Source organism: Felis catus, chromosome F1 (genome assembly GCF_018350175.1).
Source record: "Felis catus isolate Fca126 chromosome F1, F.catus_Fca126_mat1.0, whole genome shotgun sequence".
In the NCBI taxonomy this organism is placed as follows: domain Eukaryota; kingdom Metazoa; phylum Chordata; class Mammalia; order Carnivora; family Felidae; genus Felis; species Felis catus.
This window is the reverse complement of record NC_058384.1, coordinates 7321744-7329611: the sequence shown is the minus strand read 5'-3', so window position 1 is coordinate 7329611 and position 7868 is coordinate 7321744. Positions and strand designations below refer to the sequence as shown.

The 7868-nt window shown below is 36.3% G+C and overlaps 1 protein-coding gene across 3 annotated transcripts in view; it reads right to left on the bottom strand.

Annotated features, from left to right (window-relative positions):
• Positions 1–7868, bottom strand: part of PLD5 (phospholipase D family member 5) — a 423318-nt gene that overhangs the window by 255239 nt on the left and 160211 nt on the right. The window lies entirely within an intron of this gene.

Genomic DNA, 7868 nt, shown 5'->3' with positions numbered 1-7868 from the left:
AAAGAACCAAGACGCCTCCCCCCAAGCTCAGGGTCCAGAGTGTCCAGGGACAGCCTCTAATTACAGATTCTAGAGAAAGGTGTTGTTAAGGATGCAGGTGCTCCTGTGACCAGGTGCTACCAGCTCACATGGTTGTTTCCTTAAGGAGTCTTTGTGTTCTGCTTTCCCTCAGGTCTCCCCTTCCAAGAGAAGCTTGTTCCAAATCCCTTCCTTCCTGTCACTGTGTGCTTCTCTTAGTCCCTGCTGAGAGAGGAAAGTGAGGGAAACCCCAAGGGAGACACAACCATTGTTCTTTTCCTCTAGGTTCCCCTGATATCTTTAAGACAGGGATATGTTTTATTCTTTCCATCCCAAGCAACCAGCACAGGGCTCAGCAAATGGAAGGTGCCCAAGAAATAATTACCACATAAACAAAGTGAGTGGATGAAATGAAAGTTACAAGGGCATACATCTGAAGATGCAGAACCGATTAGTTGGGTTCCATATTTTGATGATGTGAATCTGGCAACCTATCCTTTTCCACTCTCTGCTTGGGTTGGATGCAAATAGCTGGGCTGCATTTACTGACTATATAAAAGTCTGCAGGGGCACCTGGGTGGCTCAGTTGGTCAAGCATCTGACTCTTGATTTCGGCTCAGGTCATGATCTCACAGTGGTGAGACTGAGCCCAATGTCGGGCTCCTCAACCAACACAGACACCCCAATTTTATTTATTTTAATGATATTTATTAGTTGTATAACCAGAAAATGTTTGCTGTTAACTATTAATTATTTTCAAAATATCATACAAAAAATAAATAAATCACACCCAGTCCCACTCAGACTTTATCATTTTGCTCTTCTTTCCTGTGTACTATATATACCCATCTACCAATCTGAAAATACTGGTATTTTCTACATATAGTTTTGCATTCTGCTCTTTGCACTTGATCATGCTTGAACATCATTAAGTATTCTTTTAAAGTATGGTTTTAAACTGATGCATAACATTCATTGCATGAATAGGTTATTGTCCCCTTTACTCCAAGAAATGTTTTTTTTTTTTCTTTTTCCTTTTTTTTTTTTTAATGTAATTTATTGTCAGCTTAGCTACATACAGTGTATACAGTGTGCTCTTGGCTTTGGGAGTAGATTCCCATGATTCATTGCTTACATACAACACCCAGTGCTTATCCCAGCAAGTGCCCTCCTTAATGCCCATCACCCATTTCCCACTTCCCTGCCCCCCCATCAACCCTCAGTTTGTTCTCTGTGGGGTTTTTTTTGCATAATTAGCATTTATTTCATTATGGGTTTATATGTCTTTCACTAGTCTATAAGATTCTTGAAGTCAGAGACGTGTCTTTATCCACCCCCCCACCCCAGGTAGTCTTCTTTTTTAATTTAATTTAATTTTTTAATTTACATCCAAGTTAGTTAGCATATAGTGCAACAATGATTTCAGGAGTAAATTCCTTAATGCCTCTTACCCATTTAGCCCATTTCCCCCTCCCACTACCCCTCCAATAGCCCTCTGTTTGTTCTCCATATTTAAGAGTCTCTTATGTTTTGTCCCCCTCCCTGTTTTTATATTATTTTTGCTTCCCTTCCCTTGTGTTCATCCGTTCTGTGTCTTAAAGTCCTCATATGAATGAAGTCATATGATATTTGTCTTTCTCTGACTAATTTCACTTAGCGTAATACCCTTTAGTTCCATCCACGTAGTTGCAAATGGCAAGATTTCATTCTTTTTAATTGCCAAGTAATACTCCATTGCATATATACCACATCTTTTTATCCATTCACCCATCGATGGACATTTTGGCTCTTTCCATACTTTGGCTATTGTTGATAATGCTGCTACAAACATTGGGGGGCATGTGCCCTTTTGAAACAGCATACCCATATCCCTTGGATAAATACCTAGTAGTGCGATTGCTGGGTCATAGGGTAGTTCTACTTATAATTTTTTGAGGAACTTCCATACTGTTTTCCAGAGTGGCTGTACCAATTTGCGTTCCCAATAGAAACTTTTTTTTTAAACCACTCATTTTACAAAACAAAAAATTATTTAAAATTTTTGTCATTTTATCCTATTTCCCTATAGATTATAAACAACAAACAAAAAGCTTTTAGAGGGGTTTAAAGCAATGCAGTGATAACACATTGGTCTAGAAGAGACTCTAACCTAGGACAATATAATTTAAAAAAAATTTTTTAATGTTTACTTATTTTTGAGAGACAGAGATAGAGCATGAGTGGGGAAAGGGCAGATAGAGAGGGAGACACAGAATCCCGAGCAGGCTCCAGGCTCTGAGCTGTCTGCGTAGAGCCTGATGCGGTGCTCGAACTCATGAACTGTGAGATCATGACCTGAGCCGAAGTCAGAAGCTTAACCGACTGAGCCACCCAGGCTCCCCTAGGCAATATAATTAAACATTATCTCAAAAAGAATCCTGAAGAGAACAGCATAAATATACCACGTCAGGTATATTAGTGGGTACTCAATGAATAAAGCTAGTGACATTAATATGAAATGATCCACCCACAACAATATTTATTTATTTCCCTTTATTCTAAATTTTATGATAAAATAGTCAATAAGAGCTCTAATTGGGGCGCTTGGGTGGCTCAATCAGTTAAGTGTCCAACTTTGGCTCAGGTTATGATCTCACAGTTTGTGAGTTCGAGCCCCACATCAGGCTCTGTGTAGATAGCTCAGAGCCTGGAGCCTACTTCAGATTTTGTGTCTCAATCCTCTCTCTGCCCCTCCCCGACTTGTGCTCTCTGTCTGTCTCTCAAAAATAAATAAATGTAAAAAAAATTTTTTTTAAAGAGCTCTAGTTGATTTGTGTGCTATTGGAAGCACTTTGATGTAATAACCTTCATAGATTTCTATTAACTTCTATTCATTTAATTCTGTATTATCATATTCTATTAATATGAACAATTGACCTGGCTATTTTCACTTAAATTTGTCAAAGAAGAGACATTCAGACTCTGATATTCATGTTTAAATGTCTCCTTGAGGGGCGCCTGGGTGGTGCGGTCGGTTGAGCGTCCGACTTCAGCCAGGTCACGATCTCCTGGTCCGTGAGTTCGAGCCCCGCGTCAGGCTCTGGGCTGATGGCTCAGAGCCTGGAGCCTGTTTCCGATTCTGTGTCTCCCTCTCTCTCTGCCCCTCCCCCATTCATGCTCTGTCTCTCTCTGTCCCAAAAATAAATAAACGTTGAAAAAAAAATTAAAAAAAAATAAATAAATGTCTCCTTGAAAGAATGTACTATCACAATATAACTTCAGGCCACTACTTTCTTTAGTCTCTTTTCTTTTCAACCTCATGAAAAGTGCAAGATTCTGTTCCAGTGACAGCACTAGAGCCTCACAAATGAGACCAAATTTCAGGTTACCAAGACATTCATTCAATTTCAAATCCTTAACAGACTATTTCAGATCATTCAGGAATCAATTTGAAACACACTTTTTTGTTTTTATTGAATAGAACCAAAGAATGCAAAGTTTTAAGGAGAACCCATTAGGATGATTACAATCTAAACTTCACTATTGAGCTCAACCAATTAAAAGAAAACAAAACTTGAAATGCTATTATCTAACATCAATCTGTACTTTTCACTGGAGTTTTTACTGAAAACAGTTTTGAAAAGAATTGCCTGCTTGGTCAAGAAATATATCTAATTATGCTAACACTGAAAATATTTAATTATCATATCCTTATCAAATACATTTTAATACAGAAAAAGAGATGTATGACCTCTAAATCGGAAAGAGTATTAAATCTGAAACTTAGAAGTACTATATATCCAAACTTGGGGTTTTATACCATTTGATAAATTCTTAAAAAGAATTTGCACCCATGTACCTAAAGGCAAAATGTGAATTTGCAAAAATTGACCATAAATTAAAATTGTTCATACTATCTTTCATTTATTTACCATGACAGTTTTTTTTAAACAAAATCATAGTGAAGTCTTAAAAATAGCTATTTTTGGGCACCTGGGTGGCTCAGTCGGTTGAGCGTCCGACTTCAGCTCAGGTCACGATCTCACAGTCCATGAGTTCGAGCCCCGCATTGGGCTCTGGGCTAGTGGCTCAGAGCCTGGAGCCTTCCGATTCTATGTCTCCCTCCCTCTCTGCCCTTCCCGTTCATGCTCTGTCTCTCTCTGTCTCAAAAATAAATAAATGTTAAAAAAAAATAGCTATTTTTATGTGTGCAGCTTTTAGTACCCACAGAGCTGCAAGTTAAATTATTCTCCTTGCGAGGGGCACCTAAGTGGCTCAGTCAGTTAAGCGGCTGATTCTTGATTTTGACTCAGGTCATGATCTCATAGTTCTTGAGATGGAGCACCACACTGGGCTCTGCACTGATCATGGAGCCTGCTTGAGATTCTCTCTCTCCTTCTGCCCCTCCCCTGCTCATGTGCATATGTGTTTGTTCTCTCTCTGTCTCTCTCTTAATATACAAAAACAAAAAAAAAATATTCTCCATGTGAAAGATTGAAATTATGACTCAAAGACATCGGGTTATTGAATTGTCCAATGTGACCCAACCAATTGGAGACAGTCCAGGAATTTAACTTAGGTGTCTAAATCTGAAGTCTCTAGATCTTTTTCCTTTTCTGGCTTTCTTTGCTTGACTTAATTTTCTACTTAATTTTAGCTATGATTATTTTATTATTTTTATTATTGGTTTTTAGTTAACCAATCCCCACATGGCCCATTAATGTAGAAATGAATGTTGAACATTTGACTCCAAGCTGTGGAGACAGGGCATCCTTGGCCTTTAGAACTTTCCTGTGATTCTAAATGTGTTCTTGTCTTGAGTTCTCAGAGACATGTTCTCAGAAAAAAGTAGGTGACCTAGAAGAATCATAGTAATCTTAGCTGATGACTTATCAATCTCCTGAATAATGGTCACATTCTAGAACCACAGTAGAAAATCTAGACTATAGATTGATTAAGGGATTTGCTTTGAAAATCAGAATTATCACTTCACTTTCCACATATACTTTGATGTATCTTGGGGTTCTGTTTTAGAACTTTTCTCTCCTTCTTCTGTATCCCCTCCCTGAGAGAGTCTAATTTACTCCCAAGTCTTCACTGGCTATATATACACTGATAACTCCTAAGAGTATATCACCAGCTCAGAGTACTTGCTGAGTACCAGACCCAAACTGAATGAGTTTCCCTGTAGTAGTCTACCAATCTCTCCACACTAAGACAAAGTTGGGACTTTAGAAAGTTCAAGTTAGCTACATTTGACAGAACAGAGTAGTAGAGACAGGAGATCTTTATAGGGAGAGAACTGTGGAGATCTTTAGAAAGTCTCCCTGAGTCCAAAGTTAAGTATTGCTATAAGTATTTGTATATAAGGAATTTACCTAAGGCCTGGGAAAGAACCACCTGAACGAAGTAGATGAAATAATCCCTAATGAAATACACAGGGCCAGGAAGGGTTGGTGTTCTCACTATCCAGAATGGAAAAATCTCATAATACATGGGGCATCAAGTAATTAGGAGGATATTATATCTTGAAAATGGAAATGGGAAAAATTAGCCCTAGACTCAAGGCTGATCTCCCACCTAAAAAAGCATAAGAACAATCCTTAAAAACCCAACTGTTCACTAGGAACTATATCTAAGAGAAAACCTTGAGAATATTTTTAAATATATCTTAATATCCACCAAACAGCAAAATCAAAATTACAATGCCTAGCATCCAGTAAAAAATGACCATACATGCAAAGAAACAGAAAACCACACCCACAAACGAGGAGAAAATTCAGTCAAATAAATCAACTCAGAAAGGACACAGGTGATTAAATTAGTAGACACAGATATTAAAACAAATAGGATTACTATATTTCATGTGTTCAAGAAAATAAGTATTTTAAAAAAGAGATAAAGAAAATATAACAAAAAGCACACATCAAAATTTCTGGGGATGGGAAATACACTGAATGGGTTAGAAGCAGATTAGACACAACATAAAAACAGTTTAATGAACTCTATGAAAACACAGAGAAAAAAACAAAAACTTGGCCAGTGTATGAGACAAGTCAAGAAGCCTAATATACATGTTCATGGAGTTTCCATAAAAGAGGAAGGTACAAAAATATTTGAAAAATATAATTGCCAAAAATTATTCCAATTTGTTGAAGATGTAATAGTCAAAGTCACTTCAGAATGATAAAGGGATAAATTCACCAAAAAGACATAACAATAATAAACCTTTATGCACCTAAGAAAAGAGCTTCAAAATGTATAAAGCAAAGGCTAATAGAATTGTAAACAGAAATAAATAAATCCCCAACTATTCAGTGACATCAAAACCCTTCTCTTATTAATGGACAGAATAAGTAGACAAGGAAGAATTTTAAACCAAATGAAAATAAAAATACAATAAATGAAAATGCATGAGATGCAGCAAAATAAATGTTTCAGGGAAATATGTAGCACTAAATGTATATTTAGAAAATAAATAAGGTCTTAAATGATCTAAAGTCCTACCTTAATATAGAAAGAAAAAAAGACTCAGTTAAACTCAAAATAGGCAGAGGAATGAAGCAGAACTCGATGAAAAAGAAAACAGAAAAGCAATAAAAAAAAAATCAATGAAACCAAAGTCTGGTTTTTTGAAAAGATCAATAAAGTTGGTACACTCTAGCTATACATATAAGAAAAAAGAAAAGACACAAACTGCAAATATCTCTATGAGAGACAGTCATCACTACAGATAATACTGAAAACAAAAGGCTAATAAGGGAATATTATGAATAAATTCATGCCAAGAAATTCAGTGTAGATAAAATGGACAAGTTTTTGCAAGATAAAAATTACTAAAGTTCACTCAAGAAGAAATAGGTAACCTGAATATACCTTTGCATCAATTAAAGAAAATAAATTTTTAGTGAAAAACCTTCCTACAGAGAAAAGCCACGGCTTATCAGCCATCATTAATAAATGATGCCATCTGAGAAATAAGTAATAATATTAACACACACACAAGAAAAAAAAAAGAGGGGGAAAAAAACCTCCCAATTCATTCTATGATATCAGCATTACCCGGATATAAAAGTCAGACAAAGACTTAAAAAAATGTTTTGTCCTGCTGTTTAGTAATGCACTATCTAGAAACCAAGACACTACATTCTTTTAGCAGGGATTTAATGTTTACCCTGTGCAAAAAAAAAAAAAAAAAAAAAAAAAAGTGCAGGGGTCAGCAATGGCCATAACCTCTAAAAGGGAGAAAAATATCTCAATTTTCTTCCCCAGATTACTTGTAAAAACTGCAAAAGATCTCTATTACCTCACCTTGCCTTTAATTAAAAGATGAATCATCAGCTACACAATCTGTTTATTTTTTCAAGCCTTGCTAGAGTTCTCCCAATAGCACTTAAAGGTGTTGCTGTTTTAGGAAATTCTCAGTATTTTTACCAGAACAATAACGGTAAGTTATTTCTGCAGCAACCTAGATTATTCTTTCCCTTTTAAAGACATGCAAATTTATTGTTCGACCATGCATTTGTTAATTTCCTACCTTTTGGTCTCTTTCACTAAGCTGAGCTCCTTGAATTCAAGGACCCTGCCTAGATCCATAATACCTGGAAGACATGTTCAATAAATATGTGTTGAATGAGTGATAAGTGAATAAAGGGGGGAAATGGCAAGGGCTACAAAATCAAAACGATGATTTTTGTGTCTTACAACCCTGGTTATTTATTTCCTACTCACATGCTTTTCCATTGATTCCCATCACAGAAGCACATTTATTTGTAAAATAAAACATGCAAAAAATTAAATACTATAAGCTCAAAATTAGCCTAACAAAGGGGATAACATGCAGAACAAAGGGCATCTTTTCCAAAACAGCA